This window comes from Artibeus jamaicensis, unplaced genomic scaffold (assembly GCF_021234435.1).
Source record: "Artibeus jamaicensis isolate MK-2021 breed Jamaican fruit bat unplaced genomic scaffold, CSHL_Jam_final scaffold_369, whole genome shotgun sequence".
Taxonomy (NCBI): Eukaryota; Metazoa; Chordata; class Mammalia; order Chiroptera; family Phyllostomidae; genus Artibeus; species Artibeus jamaicensis.
The window spans coordinates 712,341-736,624 of record NW_026522042.1 but is presented as its reverse complement, the minus strand read 5'-3'; positions in this window follow the sequence as shown (position 1 = coordinate 736,624).

The following is a 24,284-nucleotide window of genomic DNA, read 5'->3' as shown; positions in this document are numbered from 1 at the left end:
CCAGCGGTGACGCCTGGGCGTAAAGCCAACGACTGGAAAAACTATCAATGGGACTTAGCACGAAAAACCTCTGCTCTGTGAACCGCGGCGGAGAGAACTGTTGGACCGGTCAGGGGCGTCTTTCTCGGGGTGAAAGTTCTGGGCACCGGCAGTGACGGCGGTGGGGACGTCCTGACGCCAGGGCTGAACAGGCGGAGCGGTTGACCGAACGTTCTCCGAGGAAGACAGAAGAACAGTAAGCGAATGCAAAGATGGTCAACACCGGCGGCCCTGGTGGAAACGCGGATCGAAACCGCAGCGAGAGCGCGCTCCGTGCGGTTAGAGCGGTGAACTGGGACGCCGGCCTGGCTGTGGCTGGGCCGGGACGTGCGAGAACTGAAATTTCCGGTGGCGCGGAAGGTAAAAGGGCGCACGCACGCTCTTCGGAGAGCAGCTGGGTCGTTTCTTAAACAGTGAAGCACACACTTACCGCCGGTGAGGCGGCGCCCTGGCTCCCGAAGTCACCCAGGGGGAGCTAGGGCACAGGGCCACACCTGGAGACCAGCCACAGCCGTTTTATCTGCAACGGCTCAAACCTGAGACGGCCCCAGTGTCCGTCCACAGGTGAGTGGGCACGCGGACGACGCGATGTCCGGATGACAAACTACGGTCGTGCTGAACGAAGAGAGCCGGACGCAACAATGATACACGCGGTATGATCTCATTGATGTAACATTCCAGAAAACAGAAAGTAGTCCGTAAGGACACCGGGCAGGTGGGCGGGGGTGGGGTGGAGAGGGAGCGGAGCAGGGGAGGGATCTCAGCGCCTGAGCAGGCCTGCGGGGGGCGGGGGCTGCGGGGTGCCTGTGCCAACTGCTGCTCCAACTCTGTGCCGGCCGTTGCGTGTCGCCTTTGTTCGGTGGAGTTGTTCACAAAGTGGAAACGAGCTCTGTGGGCTCAGACTTGGCCTGCCTCAGTGAGTCCCGTCTGCTGGTACAAGCAGAGATTGAAGGCTGTAACAAATTTTTTAATGGTTTTATTTATTTATTTTTAGAGAGAGGGGAAGGGAGGGAGAAAGAGAGGGAGAGAAACATCCATGTGAGAGAGAGACATCGATCTCAGGAACACGCCCGGAATGGGGACCAAACCTGCAATCTGGGCACGTGCCTGACCGGGAGTCGAACCAGCGACTTTTCAGTTTTCAGGATGACCACCGATCCACAGAGCCACACCAGCCAGGGCAAAGAGCACACCAGTGCAGCCGCCATGGAGACCAGCGTGGGGGCTCCTCAGAACGTTAGCAACGGAGTTACCACCGGACCCAGCAGCCCCTGTCCTGCGTATCTACCCAAATTGAAAACGTGTGCTTGCAAAGACACGCGCGCCTGTGTTCACTGCAGCACCATCCACGGTGGCCCGGACACGAGACGCCCACAGTACCCTTCGATGGGCGACTGGGCAGAGAAGATGCGGTGTGCGTGCCCAGTGGGACGCTGCTCGGACACAGGGAGAGACAAAGTGTCGCCGTTTGTGACAACATGACGGACCTCGAGAAATCACACGGAGCAAAATGTCAGACAGGAAAAGCTAAGACCTGTGATTTTACTCATGTGTGAAAATGGAAAGCAACAAATGGACAAATGAACAAAGTCATAGACACAGACCACCGTGTGGTGGCTGCTGGAGGGACGAGGTGGGCAGGGGAGGGACTGGGATGTGGGAAGTTGGAAGGGGACTTGACTGGGCAAAACCCACGTGCCGTGTGCAGACGACACATCACAGAATTGTGCATGTGTAACCTCAGCAACCCGTGTCACCCCCAAGTTCCCTTAAAAAAATAAAGTGAAATGGTTTTGCTTGGTCTCTTTTGGACTTATCAAACAAGAACCACCAAGACGGAAAGCACTGAGCCCGCTGTGTGACGCGGCACCACGCGTGTGTCTGAGAATCAATGGGGGAATCGGCGAAGTGCCGGGGCCCCCAGCCCCGACGCCATGCTGCCGGCCCCTGTCGCCCGCCCTCTTCTGAACAAGACCGTTCACGACCTTTGGCTTTCCGACGCCAGGACAAGCGACGAGCTCGGTGATATATTTGGAGTGAAATGGCATGATTATCTGCAACTTACTTTCAAAGGGTATAAACACGTGTGACATCCAGAGGGGGGGAAACAAATATGGCAAAATATTAACTGTTGCCGAATCTAAGAAGGAGTATGTGGGCGTTCGTGAAATTATTCGTTCAACTATTCTGAATGCTTGAGAACTCCCCTGATCTGAATTTGGAGGCGCACTCCAGGCCCCTCCCCCAGGGCCCTCCCTCTTCCTCCGGGGCCCGGGGCTGAGAGGTCGGGGCGTGGAGAACCAGGGGGGCTCCTGCAGAGAACAGAGTTTACCAAGTCTGCAAACTGTGGAGACTGTAGAACTAAAAAACATTTCTAAGTAGATGTGTCCATGAGTAAAATTTTATTTATCAAGGTCAATGACAGGAGGGTTCGTGTTTGGGGTGAATCAGGGTTTTCTCCTGGAGGGTCACAGATGTTTGCGTGCGTATTTGTTTTGCTTGTGTTACCTACACGTCCGGGTCGGGGGCTCCAAGCTGCTGGCCCACCGCACTCTCTCCGGTCCCCACGGCTCCGTCTCAGCCTCCCACACCTGAAGTGACTCTGGGCCAGGACCGCAGCGCACCTGAGGGGGACGGCGGCTCTGGCGGCCTCGTTCCCTGGCCAGTGGATTGTCTCGCTCTGAAACAGGAGCGTTGCCTCCCTCCCTCAGTCTCTGCGTCTCTCTCCCCTCGGCCGCCGTTCCTGTAAGTGCAGCAAACGACCACTCTCCCTCTCCGAGCTTCTCATATGAGCCCGTGGGCGGCCCGCCCTGCTGACCCTTCCCCAGCTGGCTCCCCGCTGCACCTGCTGGAGCCGTTGTCGCCCCACATTCCACAGGAACCGAAGGGTCTTAAACCTCCCTCAGTGTCCGTCCCCCTAGGAATGTGGGTTCCTGGCAGACCAGGCCTGGTGACGTTCTCTGCTGAGTGATGCCAAACGGTTGCACGCCCCTGATGGTCCACCTGGGCCTCTGTTTCCCCGTGAAGGTCAGGGACAGACGCCTGCTCCTGGTGGCCTCTAGGGTCACCTGAGGGCAGCAGGTAGTGCTGGCCAAGGGACTCAGATGCCTCGCAGGCTCCTGGGAAGACGTCCCACGGGAATTTGGGGAAAAGAGTTCAGGAAGTTTGACCTCCTCAGAGGAATGCGGAGAAACTGGCCCCGGGAGCAGATCGCGGGACCGTGGGGTGACCGAGGTGAGGACATGATGGAGTGAAAGGACCGGCAGGGGGACTCCAGGACGGCCGCGTTAGGGTCTGTGATGGGGACGGGGGAGGGCTGGTGGCCCCAGGCCGAGTGCGGTTTAACCATGGCACAAACACTCTCAATTAACGCACAGGCTCTGACCCCCCAGATTCCACTTCTATGGGATGGAGTCCAAGGAAACTACAGTGCAGATTTACTCACTGTGTTCACAGGGTGTTAACGGGGGCTTTTTATGGTATACAATCACTGCCCATCAAAAGGGAATCACCTAGCCCTGGCTAGTGTAGCTCAGTGGACTGAGCGCAGGCTTTTGAACCAGACAATCATGGTTTGATTCCCAGTCAGGGCACATGCCTGGGTTGCAAGCCAGTTCCCAGCAAGGGACACAGGAGAGGCAACCATACACTGATATTTCTCTCCCTCTTTCCTTCCCTTCCACTCTAAAGATAAATAAATTTAAAAAAAATCTTTATTAAGCCTTGGCTGGTGTAGCTCAGTAGATTGAGCTCGGGCCTGCGAACCAGACAATCACGGTTCGATTCCCAGGCAGGGCACATGCCTGGGTTGCAGGCCGGTTCCCTGCAGGCCAGTTCCCAGCAGGGGATGCACGAAGGGCAACCATACACTGATGTTTCTCTCCCTCTCTCCTTCCCTTCCCCTCTAAAGATAAATAAATAAATTTTTAAAAATCTTTGTAAAAAAAAGAGGGAATCACTTAAACAAATGGCAGCATTGATGTATTATGATAGAACAATTAACGAACAATGAGATCAACATTTATTTAGCACAGAAGACACTTATCTAACGTGTTCTGTGCTGTTAAATGAAAAACAAAGCTGGTTACTGAGCAACCCAAGGAGCTCGATGTTAGTTTGGCTCTGAAGACAGTGCCTGTGTGGGGCCCGGAGACATCACGGAGGCTGTGCGGTTAACGTGCACGGCCCAAGCAGAGGCCCAAAAACTTGGCGGCTTCCCGCTCCTGCCGCCTCTTGAGTTTGTGACTTTGCAGGGCTGCCCTCCGGCCGGGCTCAGCCGAGCGGCCCTTCGGGCCCCACGTGCCCTCCCGCACCCGTGGCCAGCAGCCTGTGGGCCACAGACTGACTGGAGCAGGGTGTCCTCAGCTGGACAGTCATTCCCGGTCTCTCAAAACCGTGTGATGGACATGTTTTATTCCCAAATGTGTGTTGTCTCTCAGACCCAAACCGCCGTCTGTGTCAGCTCCGCGAGGCTGTTACTGTACATTTCAGCTTCCGCCCAGGAGGGAACAGCCCTACAATCGCCCCCCCAGCCGGCAGCTCCCCCTGCTGGGAGGCCGCTGCACCCCGGTTCGAAGGTGTCCTGCAGGCCTCCAGCTGCTCCTCGTCTCCCAGCCCGAGGCGCGTGAGCTTCTCAGACGCCGTCTGGGTGTCACTTCAGGACCCTTCGGGCTTCAGTTCCCTGACACCCGATCCCTGAGTCTGTGGTCACCACCACGACAGGTGGGACTTGTGCTTTCCGCACTGGCGCTGCCCGGCACAGCAGGTCGGGATGCGGTGAGCACGGCGACTTCACCGCAAGACCCTGGGGCGCTGGGCGCGGGAACGCGGGCGCTTGATTCCCTGCAACTCGGGTCATAACATTTCATTAAACTTCCGAAGAATTAGTGTACGAATTTATTTGAACACTTTGGCTTTGAATTTTTATATTAATGAATTCTGATTTACATCAGGCCTTTTACTTTTAATGAATAAGTGTGAATATTTTAGAAGAAAAAACACTCTTCAAAGCAGGCGTCCCACGGCGGCCATGGAGGGACCTCCTTCTCCTCTAAAACTGGCCTCATCCCTGCAGCCTCTTCCCGCAGCTCCCATGACGCCCTGAGGGCTAACGGTGTGGCGGGCACTTTCCTGTGCTCAATGCTCACATGTGAGCCTTCTTCACAGCTTTTGCTCCTTTTTTAACTGGGTTATTTGTCTTCTAATATTTGAGTTGTAAGAATTCTTTGTATTTCTGGATACGAGCCCCTCATCAAATACCCGATTTGCAAATACTTTCTCCCATTCTGCGGCTGTCTCTCGCTTTCTCGATGGGGTCATTTGCAGCACTAGAGTCTTTCATTTGGACGAAGACCAATTTAATTCGACCAAATATATGTATTTTTCTTTTGTTGCATGTGTTTGTGGTCACATCTCAGATGGCTCTGCCTAACCTGAATTCATGCAGCTTTACTCTGCTTTCTTCTAAGAGTTTTATAGCGTTATCTTGCATTGGGGCCCATGGTTCATCTGAATTAACTCTGAGTTTGTGTGACAGCAACCTCCTCTGGCCATCGTTTGTGTCATCCGTCCTTCCCTGTCCAAAATCGGCTGACCAAGGTGAAGTGTCTCTGTCTGGAGCCTCAGTTCTGCCCCACTGACCCCCATGTCTACCTGTGGTCAGCCTCGGTTACTCGTGGCTTTGTAGTGGGTTCTAAAATCGGGAAGTGGGAGTCGTCCTCTGCCACTTTTGATCTTGGGTAAGTTACTTAATCTTCTCTTCCTGGTTTTCTAATTCCGTTCAGTGATGATAAAAAGAGAACCTCCTACTTCCACCAAGATGGAGGCATAGGTAGAAACACTATACCTTCTCGCACACCAAGTTTAAAAACGATGAAGTTTTAGTAACAAAAACGTAACCAAAACACAGAAAATTGAACAACATGGGAATCCGACAACAACCAAACATTCAGCCAGACCGGTAAGAGGCGCAGAGTCAGCAGCGGAGCGGGGTCGGGCAGGAAAGATCCCCTGACCCAGGCGCTCAGGCAGCCAAGGGTGGAGCCCAGGTGCTGGATAGCGACGGGCAGACCCAGTGAGGGCACAAGGCAGCAGGCTGACTGTGGTCACACATTCGTCACACAGATAAACCAATGGAGGAGTGAGCAGTGAGACAGACCGCCCAGGCCCCAGCGGCAAAAAGCAGCAGAGGGGACCGCCATTGCCCCTCTCTGACCCGCCCCCACATACAGGTCACAACCCAGCAACCCAGGTGGCCCCGCCCTGGTGAACATCTAGGGCTCCACTCCTCACATGTAATAGGCATGAACAGACCAAAACATGGCTCAAGAAGAACTCAGCCCCAGAGCTGATAACTCTAAGCCACCAAGACATAGCCAGTCTATCAGATGCGCAGCTCAAAACACTGCTGATCAGGATGCTCACAGAACTGGTTGATCTTAGTCACAAATTAGAGGAACAAATGAAGGCTAAACTAATTGAAATGAAGGGAAATGCACAGGAAACCAACAGTGATGGAAAGGAAACTGGGACTCAAATCAAGGGAGTGGACCAGAAGGAAGAAAAAAGTGACCAAACAGAAAAATATGAAGAAACAAGAATTCAAAAAAATGAGGAGAGGCTTAGGAACCTCCAGGACATCTTTAAACGCTCCAACATCCAAATTATAGGGGTACCAGAAGGGGGAAAGGCACAGCCACGAGTGGAACACTTATTTGAACAAATAATAAAGGAGAACTTCCCCAATCTGGCAAAGGCAATAGACTTCCAGGAAATCCAGGAAGCTCAGAGAGTCCCAAAGAAGTTGGACCCAAGGAAGAACATACCAAGGCACATCAGAATTACATTAGCCAAGATTAAAATGGAGACAATCCTAGAAGCAACAAGAGCTAAGGGGACAGTCACCTACAAAGAAGTTCCCATCAGACTGTCAGCGGATTTCTCAAAAGAGACGTTACAGGCAAGACGGGGCTGGAAAGAGGTATTCCAAGTCATGAAATCCAAAGACCTACAACCAAGATTGCTCTATCCAGCAAAACTTTCATTTAGAATGGAAGGGCAGATAAAGTGCTTCTCAGATAAGACCAAATTCAAGGAGTTCATCATCACCAAGCCCTTATTTTATGAAACATTAAAGGGACTTATCTAAGAAGAAAAAGAAGATAAAAAAGATGAACGGTGAAAGGACAGCAAACTCACAGTTATTAACAACCACACCTAAAACAAAAGCAAACTAAGAGGACAGCTAGACCAGGAGCAGAACCATAGGAATCAAGATCACATGGAGGGTTAGCAACAGGGGAGTGGGAGGAGGAGAAGTGGGGAGAAGGTACAGAAAATAAGTAGCATAGACAGTAGATAGAAAATAGACAGGGGAGGGAAAGAATAGTAGGGGAAATATAGAATCTAAAGAACTTGAGACACATGGTCATAAAGTAAAGGGGGGGAATGGTGGGGGAGGGGTGTGCAGGGTGGAGGGGAATGAAGGGGGGGAATAGAACAATTGTAACGGCATAATCAATAAAATATATTTTAAAAAAGAGTGCCTCCTTGAGATGAGAAAATAAATCCTCAAACTTGTAAGGGGGGAAAGGAACCCTTCTCAGGGGGGCTTCTCAGGGACCCTGCACTTCTGACCCACCAGCCGGGAAACTGGGGGTCCCTCCTCTTCCCTTGGCTGCCATAATTCTCTGGAGTGACTCAGAACTCACTAACAGCACTGTGCTTGTGATGGCCATTTCATTGTAAAGAATACAAGCCAGGAACAGCCAGGAACAAGACGTAGAAGGCCGGTCGGGGGGACACAGAGCCCATGCCCTTGCTGTGGGACCCCCAGGCATGTCGTTCGTTCTCCAGCACAGCGCTGCGCTCGCCGGCCAGGAGGCTCCACCCCACCCCACCCCACCCCCAGGCCAGAGTTTCTACTAACTGGGGCTTCGTTGTGTAAGTGTGAAAGATTAAGTGGGTGAGAAACACACTGTGGGGAACAGGACGCAAACCCTTGTTTCTCTGGCCTGCGATGCCACGCTCCCGCCCGCTCGGGGGCCGGGCCAACGACCTCATTTCTGGGGCCTGCGTGAGACCGAAGTGTGGAGATCCTCCTTCGAGGGTTACGGAGAGCGGCGGCTGCGGTGCAGGCCGCCAATGGCCGGGCCCTTCTGAGCAGCCCGTGGGCCTGAGCCGGCCGCACGCCGTGAGGCCAGCTGCCGGACACACTCTTCCACTGCGTGTCTCCAAGCAGCGGCTCCAGCCACCCAGTGCCCTGGGCCTCATTCTTCCCTTTTCCTCCCCCCACCGTCCCTCACAGCCAGTACATCACCAGGCCCCACGTTCTCCCTCGTGAGGGTCTCTCCAGCTTGTGCCCACCTTTCCAGGTCCACGGCCAGCCTCCCTCAGTCAGGCTGCGGGCACCCGCCACCGCCACCCACCACTGGAAGCCTTCCACCGGGCCTGCCTCTGCCTGGCTCCCCTCCAGGGAGGAAGCAGGGTTTCTCTCTAAAACCGCAGGTCCGGTCAGGATCCCCACCCCACCCCCACCCGCCCTGCTGACAGCAACACTTCAGTGACACCCCTGCCCTGGGGACGAAGTTCAAGCACCGAGCCCTGGGTGATAAGGCCTTTCCACCGTGGCCTCAGCTCACCTCTGCTCTCTCTCCCGGTGGAAGCCTTCCCCTCTGTCCTCGTGTGCCCTAAGATCAGACCCTCGGGCGCAGGGCCAGACCTGGTAACACCCCCGCAGGGGTGGCCCGGGGGCCTCACGGGGGCACACCCTGGGGCAGGTGGTGGCCAGCAGCAGCCCCTGCACGCAGGCGGCCCAGAGACTTCCTGCTTTTCTGCCTCGGTTTCCTCTTATTTTCCAGAATGAAAAGGAGAAAGTCTCTGCCTTCCATGAAGGACCCTCCCTGCAAGCAGGAAGCACTGGGAGCCGGCGGACGCAGCTCTGAGCCACTGCTGCTCCTTCCCTCCCCATCGCCCAGTCGCCCAGGGGCCTGCCTGGACTCCCCGACTCAGGGCTGCAGCGAGTCCAGGGCGTGGCCGACTCAGGCTGCCCCTCCCACCCGGCATCTGCGAGTGGTTTGCTCTCCATGCCAGTTCAGCTCCCACTGCGATTTTGCCAACTGCTCAGCCCTCTCTCTGAAACTTTCCAAACTCCCTGGGGTAGGAGCCCTGCAGCAGGGGGGCAGGAGTGTGGAGGTGGCCCCTCCGGGGGGCTGAGGGGGGCCTCTCAGTGGGCTGTGGGTGAGCAGGTGTCTGGACAAAGGGCCTGGGAGCTCTGTGTGATCGGCACTGGTCCCGGGGCTCGGCCGACGGGCCGCTGTCATCCTCGTCTTCACGACTTTGTCTTCATGCATCTGTGTTGAAAAGCCGTGTGTCGCCCTCGTGTTTAACTAAATGTGTGGGTGACGCTGGTGAACGAGATCTCACAGGTTTCAAGTGCACCAGGCTGTGATACGTCACCTGCGAGTTGCATTGGGTGACCGCCCCCCAAAGTCAGATCTCCTTCCGGCCCCATGTATTTGACCCCCTGACCCGTCACTACCCCTCCGCCCCTTCCCTCTGGCAGCCACCACACTGCTGCCTGTGTCTATGGGTTTTCATCCGTCTTGGCTGTTCACTTGTTGTTCTCAGTTTTCTTTCCCACATATGAGTGGCATCATGACCTTCACTTTTTTGTTCGTCACATCACTGCACACGTCTGTGAACATGCTGCCTGCACTTAAGGGTAAAAAAAAAGTTCTAGAAATAGTTTCAGGAATAGAAGAAATTTCCGACTGAAGTAGCAAAGACAGTACGTGCCAATGACTGCCGACTACAGTTATTTCCTTCTTTCCCGTGTTTTAAAATAACCCTCTTGTTTGGTAGTCTGCCCTCAAAGAGTAATTAGGAAGAAGTCAGAGAACCCCATACACCTCCACGGGTCTCCTGAAAGTGCCCCGTGGCCCTGGCTCCCCCCGGGTGCCCCGAGTTGTTGGGCCTCCTCTCACACCACGTGATAAAGTGAGGGTCTCAACTTACCAGACCATGCACGGAATTTAAAGGTGTGCAGGGATTTGGCATAAAACAAAGCGGAGGCAATGTCACACAGTGTGACGTGTGTCCTTGTTCACACACTCTCCCCAGGTCAAAGTGCTCAGGGGTGACTCAACAGCACAGTCCGAGCCCTGCTGTGTTTGCTTTCTTTCTGTACTTTTCTGCCCAAAATCTTATCACAAAAAATTTCGAGAATGTACAGAAGTCAGACGGCTCGCTCAGCAATCGCCCCTGTGCGACTGGTGTATCTATCTGTTCTCCCGGTGACGGGCACACGGGCCGTTGCCAGTTCTGAGACCGTGTGAGTGTCCTCATGGGATGCTTTCAGTAGATGTATCATTTTGCTTTGCTCTTGCAATGGTGCTTTTGATGAACAGAAGCCTTTAATTTTGATGAAGTTTAATTTGTCAACTTTCCTTTTTCAAGGTTAATTCATTTGTGTCGTAGTTATTTTTTGTCTATTCCAACTCCATGAATAGATAATCTTACGTTCTTCAGAAGTATTATAGTTTTGCTTTTCACATTTAAAATCTGTGATTTAATCTCAAATTAAGTTTGAGTGTGATATAAGGCAGAGCGCATTAGCAGGGTCGTTTTACTGTGTTAATATTGGATTGTTCCCACGCTACTCACTGAACAAAGAACAGAGTCATTTTCTCGCTGCCGTGGGGCACCAGTGACTTGGTTGCAGATCCAGGAACCAGAGACACACGGGCCTGCCCGGGGCTCTTCTAGTCCTGGTCTGCTTGCCTCTCCTTACGCCGACAGCGCACGGTCTTAACTACACTTTCAGGCTAAGTTTTAGGTTAATTCTTGATATCTCCTAGATGAACATTCTTCTTCAAGACTGACTATTACGTCCCTGCTTGCTCTTTTCACACAAATATTCAAATGTTTGTGAATTTCTGCAAGAAGCCTGTTGACATTCCTATGGGGTTACACTGGTCTATAGATTGATTTGGGCAGAATTGACATCGTAACAGTGCTGAGTCCTCGAATCTCTGGAATGGCCCAGCTCTCTGTTTACTGGGTCTTCTTCACTTTCTCGTGGCAGCGTGTGCTAGTTTTCAGAGTAGAAAGCTTGCGCGTCTGGTTGATTCTTTCCTGGGTCTCTGATGACGTTCTGTGCTATTACAAACGGTGGTCTTGGTAAGTCTAATGGACTTTTGCTCATGTGCAAGAATATAATATTTTTCCTAAGGACCTTGTATCTAGAAAACTTTGCTGAATTCAATTGATTATTTTAGAAATTTACCTGTAGACTGAAGTGGGTTTTCTAAGAAAACAATGAAATCGCTTGTGAATGAAGAGAACTTTACTTCTTCCTTTCCAGTCGTTGGTCTTTTATTTCTTCTCACCGTGGATTTGCACTGGCTTTGACCTCCAGTACCATGGGAATAGGAGGTTAGTGGGTGGGACCTTCACTAACTCACCACAAAGGGACAGCGGCTGCTGCTGGCTCTGCGTCTGCGCCTTACTGAACTGATGAAGTCCCTCCCTAGTTTGCTGAGGGTGACAGAACCCTCTCTGGACTTGTTTGAGTTTATGTACAGATTGCTTCTCTCGCCCTGAAAATGCTGGCTCCTAGTAACGTTAACATAGTTAGTTATTTTTTGTCTCACCCTGTGATGAACAGGCAGCAGTTCGAAATTCTATTGGTACCAGGACCACAGTTGCCACTGGGCAGAGAGCCAGATTTCTCTGCCATCTTTTTAGTCACATGATGTGTCTCACGAGGGATGGAAGGTCCAAGCCCTGTGCTCCACACGCCATGGAAACAGTTCTCTCCACTCCGGGGACGCACCTCGAGCCCCGTAGGCAGCGAGATGCATCTGCTTCCTGCTGAATCCACTGCAGTGGTGTTTCAGGTTTGCTACGGCCTCACCTGGATGCTACGGCCTCACCTGGACGCTACAGGCTCACCTGGAAACAAGGATGGTTTGCCCGTTCCTTTTCCACCTTTAACCTTCCAGTTCTTTTCTCCCAAGAGCCTCCATAGAGTCCAGTCTGACGGAGGTCATTGTGAGGATGCGGGTGGTCCTCGGCTGGTCCCGACTCCACCGGGACAGTGACAGGAAGGTCCTGTGTGGGGGGTGACTCTGTGCGTCTTTGAAATCTGCTCCCTCCTCTCTCTTCCCATAAGCACAACCCCAAATCCGGGGTCTGTGGCCGCTCTCTGTGCCTCGGTCCCCCGTTTCTCTCCGTCACCACCTCTGTGTCTGCTCTGTGAAGCACCTGGCCTGTCTGCGTGAGAGCAGTGTGGTCGTTCCGAGCAGCAGTAGGACACAGGACTGGGGCGTGGGTTTCAGAAGGAGTGGGGGCAGGCGGATGCAAGAGCGAGGAGACCAGAGCCAGGCACGAGTCCGTGAGGCCTCGGGTTCGGTAGCGCGGGTCGGAGAGTGGTAAGTGCGGGTGCATCCTCTGAGTGAAATGGACATTCTCTGCAGTGGCTCAGCCCGATCCACCTTGGGACCCCCGTGACCCCCAAAAGGACGGCCTGCACGGTGGGAGTTGGCGACCATGAAGGACTGTGGTCCGACTGCTTCTGGAAACACGGGGTCTCGTTCATCTCTGGCTGCGCCTCCAGTGACGCTTCCCGAGCTGGCGTCCCCTTTTCTCATGGCGCACTGTTCCGTAACCAGCCTAAAATCCATAGATCCTCTGCTTTTGTGAAGCAAGAAGTTTCATTGTTCACCTTCGGTCTTCCTCAGCTCCCATTGGTGAGGCTGATCTTTCAAACGTACCTGAAGATTTGCTGATCCACCACATCAACTCTCTTCTGATGGCCTGTCACGTCGTGGGCTGCGGGGGTCCGGAGTCTGTCCCCCTCCCTGCCTTCGGTCCCTCCAGCTCGCAGTCACCCACCTGCATGGTAAGCATGTTTTCTAAGTCACATCCAGGTAGCTAGTAAAATATGAATGATTCATGAATCCTGAATAAAGCTACAAAAAAACCGCTCCAAGCCAATACGGGTTTATTAATCAGAGATGTTTGGCCACGGTTAGTAAATTAGCTAAGAATCCACCCCACACGATCCACAGTGTCATCCTCCAGACGGCAGGTCCTGCGCTCGTCCGTAAGGACGTTGTGGTTGTCTCTGTCAGGTGACCCCTCACTCCGAGGAGAACTCCCAACACAGCCCTCTTCACCTATGTCTCCTGCGGAAGATGGACAGGTCACCTCGGCCTGCCTTGCTCCCGGAGACCCTGCTGGGCACCTGCCGCTGCAGGAGAGGATGGGATCTGTTTGACGGAGACCCTCGCTCACTCTGCCGGGTGACTCACCGGGGGGAGCGGTCACACCTGTTGACAGCTGCTCCCCACGAGGTAGCGTACAGGTGAAGTAGTATGTCCCACTGCCCTGGCCCCTCCCGAACACGAGCTGATGAGAAATGGGGAGGGCCCGAGCCGCACCCCGCTGTCTCCCAGCACCCGCACTGCCCGCAGAGCTCTGGATGCGGGACCAGCCTTCCCGTAATCCCGACCCCTCCCGCTGCCCACCTTTCCGTGCCCTCTCCCCTCGCCAGACCTCCCTCAGGGAGTGCCCCCGGGGACAGCAGAGAGTGCGTTCCTGACATCACTCCTGAGATCCAGGTCTGTCTGGCGTAGCTTCAGGTGAAACTGTGCTCTGCCAGAAATCTTTTTGGTGAATGGTACCTAACACACATTTGATTCGGGGCTTTGTCTCTCGCCTGACCCTCATCTATTTGTTTCAGGGGGAATTTAAAACTTTGGTTTGGATATAGGCTTTATCCGTTCAGGTTAAAAGGCAATTTTGAAAACATGCTTTAATGTCTATGAATATTTCCTGGTCTCGGCTCTCCTAGCCGGAGTTCATAATTCTGTGAGTGATTTGTACGGACTGGAGAAATCTTATTCGGGGCACTATTGTACATTCCAGTACATTCCTAGAAACTTTAGGTTGAACTGTACCCCGTCCTTCCTGTTTATGCTCCTGTAAGAACACGTAATACAAAATAATCCTATTTAATAACAACTTTTTGAGACAGGAAAGAGGGGTAGAACAAAAATGAAGTTGGTAGGTAAGCTTGAGTTTTTCTCAGGTCAGTTTCCAACATAAAATCTCGCCCAACCAGCAGATCCTGATGTAGCCTTTGTCAGCTTGCAATTGAAATACTTCAGGAGAAAAAAGAAGGTGAATCCCAAAATCAAAACAAAAACTGCCCATTAACCTGCAGGCAGGGGTCAGGGGAGAGGCCACTGCTGCGCGTTGGCCAGACAGAAGTGATCGGGAGAGTCTGACCGCCCCCCCCTGCCCCCCGGGGCCGCCTGGACCTGCAGGGAGAAGGCGGATCAGGGGCGCCTGTCCGCACCCCCTTCTCTTTCTGGAACCACTGAAATTCTGTGATAAAACCCAGGCAGGCCCGGGTCACCCTGGAGCCAGGTGGTCCCCTAGTGAACCTTGCGGAGACCTTGGGACAGAAAGTGCTGGGAGGCAGAGGGGCTGGCCCTGTGTGTCCCCTGCACCTTCCACCTGCAGATGTGGGGCCGGCGGGGGCGGGGAGGGCAGGAGTCCGCAGGGTCTCAGGCCAGCAGAAACTTGTTCGAGGTGGGAGTAGGGCTTGGAGCTGCACTTAGGTCAGCTTGGAGCTGTCTTCAGCTGAAGACCTGGGAAGGCCTCCACGCCCCTGCCCGCCAAGTCCAAGGGCTGCCACTAACCAGACTCCGACCCCTGACCCCTGTCAGATGCATTTGTCAGTTTCCATGGCGCGCACACTCCCAGCACAGGGGACCGGCACTTTCAACAACCCTGAACCCCAAGGTGGGGTCTGCGCCCTTCCCCGGCAAACACGAGGTGCTGATGAACTTCACTGTGTCCGAGAAAGGGCAGGGAGGAGCCTGCCAGAAAACTGCCTCCGGGGGTGGGCGGGAGGAGGGCGAGCCACAGAGCCAGCAGGGACGGAGGATTTTGTTCCGCCCGGGGAGCCGATCCCTCGCTCCCCACTGGGGTCGCCCCTTCCAGACAGCAGTCTGCGGTCGTCCTGCCTCCCCTCGCAGCGATTCGGCGGCAGGGCTGGTGTTCTGCACTTCGGAGTTCAGGTCACTGGAGTCGAAGCCCATTCGCTTCCACTCCGCTCGGCAGGAGGTGACCCCACAACAAACGTGGGGTTCCCTGACTCAGTGCTGTGATAAGCGGTTCGTCTCCGTCTCCCGGACTGCTGTCATTCTCCCTTCCTTTCCCTCTCAAAACTATGAGAAGTTGACGTGGGCGAACTGCACTTGCTCTTCCTGACTTAGGAGAGAGGCCTCTGGGTGTGGGTGGGTGTGTCGGGAAATCCAGGGGGTGGGGAGGGGGGCAGGGGAGGGAGGACCAGAGTCCTTGGACTCCTGGCCAGGAGCACAGGGTGGGATGGTCAGAGACCCGAGGCTGCCACGGGTGGTCCCAGATAGACGCACCGGCGACCCACCCACCTTCGGGTGCTCTCCCAGGGTCCTGCCCGCGAATCTTTCTCTTGCTACTTGTCCTCACTGTTGGCGGCAGGCGGATGGGTCGGCAGCACTCTGGCTTCCTGGTCCTTCGCTCTCTGCATGACCTTTATTCCACACGAGGACCCCTCCCGCAGGCACGCCCGGGGACCTTTGCACACCCGTGCGCCCCGCCGCTGACACAGCGAGTCCCGGCCCTTTGCTCGCTGAGCACATCCTTCCGGCTGCCCAGGCCTCTCCCTCCCTTGGCCTTGGGTCTCGCCCAGGCCCCACGCTGCCTCCTGTGCCCCCCCCCCCAACTTCCAGACCCTCCCTTTTCTCTCCTTTCTTTCCTCATCACAGACCCCGGGTCACATGTTATCCGCCCTTCCCCTTCAGCCCCTGTATCCATCCCTGCCCTGGCACCTGGACTCAAGCTGCTTCAGGGCTGCCGAGAAAATCACACCCTAAGTCTCTCTGACCTTGACTTAGTCCAGTGCCCTTGGGTGGGGCCTCTCTCACACCATGTCCCCATTCTTCATGCCACTTCTGCCACTTGCCTCGACTGCCCTTCTCGGCACACTCCCCTCAGCCCTGGAGAGGCTGTGACCCCGCTTCGCAGGTGTGCTCAGCGGAGGTGCTCATCGGGGCCCTGGGGGTCAGGGTGCCGCAGAACCCCGAGTCCCTAACCGGAGCCTCAGCACCTCCCTCCTGAGGCCTCTCGTTCCCTCCAAACGTCTGGAAGCCACAGGCACTTTCACAGCCTCGTGAGCATCCGTCCGCCTTCTCACCCAAGTCCAGGTGGCTCCGGAGTGTCACCGGGACCCACTTCCATGGTGTGTGCTGGCACCCGGTCAGAGGCTTGCTGGGTCAGGACCCTCTGCGGCCAGCTGCCCGGGTGGCCCTGCGGGGGTCTCAGGCGTCCAGAGACAGCGACCTCCCTCTCGTGGTGGGAGCCTCTCTCGAACCTCGCCGGCCACAGGCCCTCGAAGCTGCAGACCTAGAGCAGAGGAAATTTATACCCAATGTCAGCTCCAAATGGCTTCAGTTCACCCTGGATTAAAGTCATTGTTGTGTCTCATCCATCGATGACAGGAACCTTGGGCTGAGGAGGCGCCGGCAGACATTCGAAGGTTATAGAACCCGAGCCGGCCGCGCGGCCTGCGGCAGAGACAGTCGGAGAAGGACACTGCGCAGGCGCCCGATGTTTGAGGACAGGCGAGCGTGGACCCTGGCCAGGCTGGGCGGCGGTCCCTCCTGACATTTGTGTGTTCATCGCGAGGGGCTGGGTTCCCGGCCCGTGTGCACTGAGGAGGTTTGCTGTTTGTGTCTCGATTTTCAGCTGCAATGGTTTATCGTTACATTGCCTTTAATTTTTAGACCGTGATGTCTGTTTTACTTGTTTTGAGAAATTCTATGTCCTCATTGTTTGTTACAGGAGTTTCAAGTTGAATTTACTCACCAAACTGATTTTATCGTAATTAATTCAACGAGTCTAAAGGAACGGTCACATTTTCTTGGAGTTAGAAATGCACAGCTGCCCCCATCCTCTCGTGGGCTGTGATCATAAAATAAATGGCAATTCTATCTGAATCTTTTGAATTTTTTCCCCAGTATTTTGGGTAATAAAATGTCAACCTACACAAAGATAGAGCGAACAGCGCCCATGAACCCAGCGCCCAGGTTCAACAGCATCGACAAGCTGCCGCGGCTGTAGGACCCTTTTTAAATGTCGATGCATAAACCTGGCTTCTCTTTAACAGTGCAAACTGCGCCCCCCGCCCCCGGCCCCCCACCCCGTCCCCCTGGGCCGCTGGCTCGGGCGTCCACCGCTCCCACCCGGGGCAGCCGGTCTCTCCAGGGCGCACGTCAGAGGGCGTGTTTCCGGTTCTGATTTTCAGTTTTCTTTGCTGTGTAGGATTCTTCACGACATCCTTCCGTAAATAGTAGGAACGCATCGCAATCCATCAGACCGCGTGGGCGTGTTTCTTCCGGTTCCCAGCCTCTTCCCGCCCAAGGTCACCCCCAGTCCCTCTGCCAGCTTGGTTGTTGTCACCCGGGGCCTTTCTCTGCTCCCCACACTGCGTGCAAGCACACGGTGGGCGCTCTGTCGAGACTGATGATGACTGAACGACCCGTCTTCACTCCTGCGGCCCCTGCAGCCCCGGCGGCAGCGGTGTGAGCACAGCTCGCTGGCTTCCCAAGGACGGCAGAACCCCACCGTCCCACCAGCTCCCGGCCCCAGCACCGCCCCGCTGCCCTCAGAAATCCGGTGCAGGGCCCTGGGCTCCTGCCCGAGCCGGGTCACCGGCCCCTCCCCTAGGAACCTCATTCTGCTCCACAGCTCCCCCCTCTAAGTTCCTACACACTGATACCCCCACCCGGAGTCGTGCCCCCCGCTTCAGGGGCCGCCCCCAGAACTTAGACTTCTCCATGTTTTTCCCCGGTTCCTAGGTATTCAACTGATACCTAGTTCATCATCGTTCTCCATTTCCTCACCCTGATAGGGTTTCTGTCCGTCTTTCAGCTAGACACTGAGGGACGCAGAAATATGCCTGTGTGGAATTCTTTTCTCCTTGGTTGTACATGTATGTATTTGCAGTACGTCGGGCAGTACCATGCCCATTACTGTGTAGCTTGCTTTTCTCACTGTTTTAATGCCCGACTTTCCAGGTCACTCAGCATAACTCTGAATAGTTCTTCTCAACAGTGACTAACCCCCTGTTAAGTGAGCAGACGGTGACTCATTTTACCGTCCTTCTCGGACGGATGCGCAGGTCACGTCCTGACTCTGCTGTTGCCAAACGTCACTGGAAGCACCCTGGTCTGCACATCGTCCTCAGCTAACACAGGTGTTTCTACAAAGAGGTCCCAGCACGAGACGAGACGGACGTAGTTTCCCGATGTCTCGGGTGCCCGATTGCACGGCCGTGCTCGCTTCCTGGCGCACTGACATTCGGGGTCTAGCCGAGGCCCCGTCTGTATTTCTGCCATTGCTGCTGCCTGTCCCCCCGGCGGCTCTCCAAGACCCCCTTCCGGTGCGCGTACGTCCTTTTGACCGATTTCCCTCATGAATGTCCTTCCACTGCTTCCTCGTGTCCTTGAGGAAGTGGGCCCTGTTTTCAGAGCTCTGTCCCCAGCAGCGGACTTGCTGTCTGTGCACAAAGTCCCTTCGCGCCCCGTTCACGGAGAAGGGCTGCCCCCGTCCAGAGCTTCCGCACGTCCCCACGGCCTCTCCTTCTCCATGTGCTGCCATGTCACATTCTTGACCGGCCGGGGTGACAGGATTGCTAGTGAGATCCAGCATCTCGTCACATTCCTGTGAACAATTCGGATTTTCCCCCATTTGCCCATTTTCTGCTGGGTTGCCTACTTGTCGATTTGTAATTTCTCCCACCGATTTGCAGATTTCTTGCATATTCTAAATAGTGATTTCCTTCACTTTTCCCTACGTAATTCGTATGCATTTTTGGTAGCTTAATTCCTGAACACTTTATGAGCCTGTGGCTGTGATAAAGAGCATCTTACTTTTCTACTGTTTCCTGTTGATCTCGGATCCGGCAGTCTCGTCGATGCCGTCGGGTTTTCTCTGCGAATGGCGATGTCGTCGACAAGTCATGACGATTTTGTCACGCCCCTCCACCCCCCACACATATTCCTCTTTCAGCCTTATTTGCTGGGCAGGTGTGTGGTCAGCAGCAGGGGTAACACAGAAGGCATTTGCACTTGGCTCTCCACTTCCAAGGGAATGTGTCGTTTTTCATAAAGATTTTATTTATTTATTTATTTATTTATTTATTTAGAGAGAGGGGAAGGGAGGGAGGAAGGGAGGGAGAAAAAGAGGGAGAGAAACATCAGTGTGTGGTTGCCTCTAGTGTGTCCCCAACTGGGGACCTGGCCTGAAACCCAGGCATGTGCCCTGACTGGGAATCGAACCAGTGACCCTTTGGTTCACAGGCAGCGCTCAATCCACTGAGCCACACCAGCCAGGGCTAAGGGCATGTGTCTTGAAATGTTTTTTCCTAATTGTTGTGTTTATTGTAAGTATGTGATAAATGCTCTCTTATCAAAAGCTGTACACGCGTTCTGACCGGGAGGGCTCGGCGGCCCGATCCCTGCGTTACTCAGAGACCAGCTGTGCTCCCTCCGCGGTGACCCTGACCCTTCCGCCCGTCCGTGGCTCGTCACACACCACGGCTCTGACCCAGGGTAACCTTGGAGGCCGATCCGCACCAGCATTTCTCTGAGGTCCTGAATGTCCCAGTTCCCAGCAGGAAGCCCAGGAAGCCCTGTCTGCACACGGGCTCCTGGCGAAGGCCTTGAGAGGGAGCCAGACCGCGTGCCGTGTGTCGGGCCTCGCGTTCTGCTCTCCAACACCCTCACGGCTAATAAACGAGGACCCAGCTCCATCAGTCCCGCCTGTGACACCTCCCCAACACAGCCACTTCTCTGTGCTCCCTGTCCTCCCTGCTCTGGGCAGGCTGCTCTCTCCGCACCCGCCCGACGGGCCCAGCTGTTCTCCTCCCGCCCCACCCTCTGCAGAAGCCTCCGCTCACGAGGCTGGCGTGTCGACTCAAACCCCTTCATGTGGCTGCGTGAGGTTCTCAGGGCACCTTGCCAGACGCCACCAGCTGGGCGGCTCCAGACAACAGGACCGTCTTCAGTCCCTGTCCTGGAGGCGAGAAGCCCGAAGTCCAGGCGTCGCAGGGCCGTGCTCCCGCCGAAGGTGCCGCAACCTCCTGCGTCTCCTTCCAGCGTCTGGGGGCTCCTGGCGTCCTCGGGGCTCCGGGGTCCGGCGGCATCGCTCCCGACCCACCTCCGTCACCGCGGCCTACTCCTCCACGTGTCTCCCAGAGTCCCCTCTTCTTCTTCCTCCTCTTTTAAAACTTTTTTCATTGTATTTTTCACTACCATTTAGTCCCCTTGTACCCCCTCCCCCTGCAATCACCCCCTGTTGTCCCACGCCCAGGGGTCTCTTCTCCTTTTTGCTCAGTCCTCCCACCCTCTCACCTCCCCACCGACCAGCTGTCAGCCTGCCCTCCGTCTGTGAGTCTGTCCCCGTTTTCCTTGTTAGTCCAGTTTGTGCATTAGATTCCACATACGAGTGAGACCACACGGTACTCGTCTTTCTCCGACGGGCTTATTTCACTGAGTATTATGTTCTCCAAGTCCATCCGTACTGCTGCAAAGGGTAAATTTTCTACTTTTTAATGACTGAGTAGTGTTCTATTGTGTAAATGTCCCATAGTTTTATCCACTCATCTGCTGATGGACACTTGGGCTGCTTCCACATCTTGGTGATTGTAAATAGCGCTGCAATGAACACAGGGCTGCTTATGTTTTTTCTAATTGGTGTTTTGGGCTCCTTTGGATATATTCCCAGAAGTGGAATCACTGGGCCAAAAGGCAGTTCCATTTTTTAATTTTTGAGGTAACTCCATACTGCTTTCCACAGTGGCTGCCCCAGTCTGCATTCCCACCCACAGTGCACAGGGTCCCCTTTCTCCACACCCTCACCAGCACTTGTTTGTTGATTTACTGATGGTGGCCATTCTGACAGGTGCGAGATGGTATCTCGTTGTGGTTTTCATTTGCATCTCTCTGATGACTAGTGACCTGGAGCATCTTTTTGTATGTCTCTGGCCATCTGCATGTCCTCTTTGGGGAATTGCCTAGTCAGCTCCCTTGCCCATTTTTTTAATTGGGTTGTTTGTTTTTTGGTGTTAAGTTTTATAAGTTCTTGATAAATTTTGGATATTCACTTCTTATCAGATGTATCAGCAAACATGTTCTCCCATTCTGTAGATTGTCTTTTATTTTGTTGATGATTTTCTTTGCTGTACAAAAATGTTTTAGTTTGATGCAGTCCCATTTGTTTATTTTTTAATATATTTTATTGATTATGCCATTACAGTTCTTTTCTCCCCCTTCATTCCCCTCCACCCTACACACCCCTCCCCCACCATTCCCCCCCTTTAATTTATGACCACGTATCTCAAGTTCTTTAGATTCTATATTTCCCCTACTATTCTTTTCCTCCCCCTGTCTATTTTCTACCTACTGTCTATGCTACTTATTTTCTGTACCTTCTCCCCCCTTCCCCTCCTCCCATTCCCCTGTTGCTAAGCCTCCATGTGATCTTGATTCCTATGGTTCTGCTCCTGATCTAGCTGTCCTCTTAGTTTGCTTTTGTTTTAGGTGTGGTTGTTGATAACTGTGAGTTTGCTGTCCTTTTGCTGTTCATATTTCTTATTTTCTTTTTCTTAAATAAGTCACTTTAACATTTCATATAATAAGGGCTTGGTGATGATGAACTCCTTGAATTTGATCTTATCTGAGAAGCACTTTATCTGCCCTTCCATTCTAAATGAAAGCTTTGCTGGATAGAGCAATCTTGGTTGTGGTTCTTTGGATTTCATGACTTGGAATACTTCTTTCCAGCCCCTCTTGCCTGTAAGGTCTCTTTTGAGAAATCCGCTGACAGTCTGATGGGAACTCCTTTGTAGGTGACTGTCCCCTTATCTCTTGCTGCTTCTAGGATTCTCTCCTTCATTTTAATCTTGGCTAATGTAATGCTGATGTGCCTTGGTGTGTTCCTTCTTGGGTCCAACTTCTTTGGGACTCTCTGAGCTTCCTGGATTTCCTGGAAGTCTATTGCCTTTGCCAGATTGGGGAAGTTCTCCTTTATTATTTGTTTGAATAAGTGTTCCACTTGTGGCTGTTCCTTTCCCCCTTCTGGTACCCCTATAATTTGGATGTTGGAGCGTTTAAAGATGTCCTATAGGTTCCTAAGCCTCTCCTCATTTTTTTGAATTCTTGTTTCTTCATATTTTTCTGTTTGGTCACTTTTTTCTTCCTTCTGGTCCACTCCCTTGATTTGAGTCCCAGTTTCCTTTCCATCACTGTTGGTTTCCTGTGCATTTCCTTTCATTTCAATTAGTTTAGCCTTCATTTGTTCCTCTAATTTGTGACTAAGATCAACCAGTTCTGTGAGCATCCTGATCAGCAGTGTTTTGAGCTGTGCATCTGATAGGCTGGCTATGTCTTGGTGGCTTAGAGTTATCAGCTCTGGGGCTGAGCTCTTCTTGAGCCATGTTTTGGTCTGTTCATGCCTATTACGTATGAGGAGCGGAGCCCTAGATGTTCACCAGGGTGGGGCTGCCTGGGTCGCAGGTTTGTGACGCTGTATGTGGGGGCGGGTCAGAGAGGGGCAATGGCGGTCCCCTCTGCTGCTTCTCGCCTCTGGGGCCTGGGCGGTCTGTCTCACTGCTCGCTCCTCCATTGGTTTATCTGTGTGAGAATGTGTGACCGCGGTCAGCCTGCCGCCTTGCGCCCTCACTGGGTCTGCCCGTCGCAGCCCCACACCTGGGATCTGCCAACCGCCACCCTCACCTGGGTCAGGGGATCTTTCCTGCCTGACCCCGCTCTGCTGCTGGCTCTGCCCTCCTTACCGGTCTGGCTGAACAGTTCGTTGTTGACAGAGTTCCATATAGTTCAATTTTCTGTGTTTTGGCTGCATTTTTTGTTACTAAAACTTTATTGCCTTTAAAGTTTGTTGTGCGAGAAGGTACAGTGTTTCCACCTGCACCTCCGTCTTGGCGGAAGTCTCCCATTTGTTTATTTTTTTATTTTGTTTCCCTTGCCTGAGGAGATATATCCGATGTGATATTGCTACAAGAAACCTCCAAGATTTTGCTACCTGTGTTTTCTTCTATGATTTGTACGGTTTTGAGTATAACACTTAAGTCTTCAATCCATTTTGAATTTATTCTTATGTGTGGTGTAAGAAGGTGTCTACTCTCATTTTTCTGCACATATCTGTCCAAGTTTCCCAACACCATTTATTGAATAAACTATCTTTTGCCCATTGTATGTGGTTGCTTCTTCTGTAGAATTGACAAGCTGTGGGTTTATTTCTTGGATCTCTGTTCTGTTCCATTGATCCATGTATCTATTTTTATGACACAACCATGCTGTTTTGATTATTGCAGTTTTGTACTGTAGTTTGATACAAGGTAGCATGATTCCTCCAACTTTGTTCTCTTCTCGGGAGCACGGTTGCTCTGCAGGGCCTTTTGTGGTTCTCTCGTCTTATAAGGACACTAGTCGCTGGATTTAGGATCTGCTCTAAATCCAGAATGATTTCATCTTAAGATCCTTGGATAATTTCATCTCAAAGACTCTGTTTCCAAACAAGGTCTCACTCAGAGATTCCGGGAACGTGGACTTGGGGAGGACACTGCTCGGCCCACTACAGGGGCCTGCAGGCCTTTCGGGGGCGCGTGTCTGCTCAGCTCTTCCGCCTCCTTTCACTCCTCACACCCCGCACCTCTGAGCCCCGCACACCTGCAGGACCACAGGCGCTCTGCACACCTGGGCTCTGCGATTTCTGTAACCAGTTGGGATACTCTTATGTCCCCCTTTGCCTGGCTCCTGGGGCGTTTCAGGTTCAGCTGCTCTAGGAGATTCCCAGCGCTCTCACGGCTCACACCCCCCCCCATTTCCTGCGCTGCCTTCCCCGCCCCCCCCCCACCATGGGCCCTGCGTCAGCTCTGCCTCAGTAGTAGAGTGCGCACTCAAGTTCTGCGTATGAACATACACACACACACACAAACACACACACACACACATCAGAGGTCCCCCGAGATCACAGCGGGGCTGAAGGCTCCTGTTGCCTGCTGGCGTCATCGCTGCCGTGACATCCTCATGCAGTGGGTAACTCCTGGGTCTGTGCCACGCGGTGTCCACTGGCCTCCTGCCCTGCGGGCCGTGGACAGGCGCAGCCCTCGC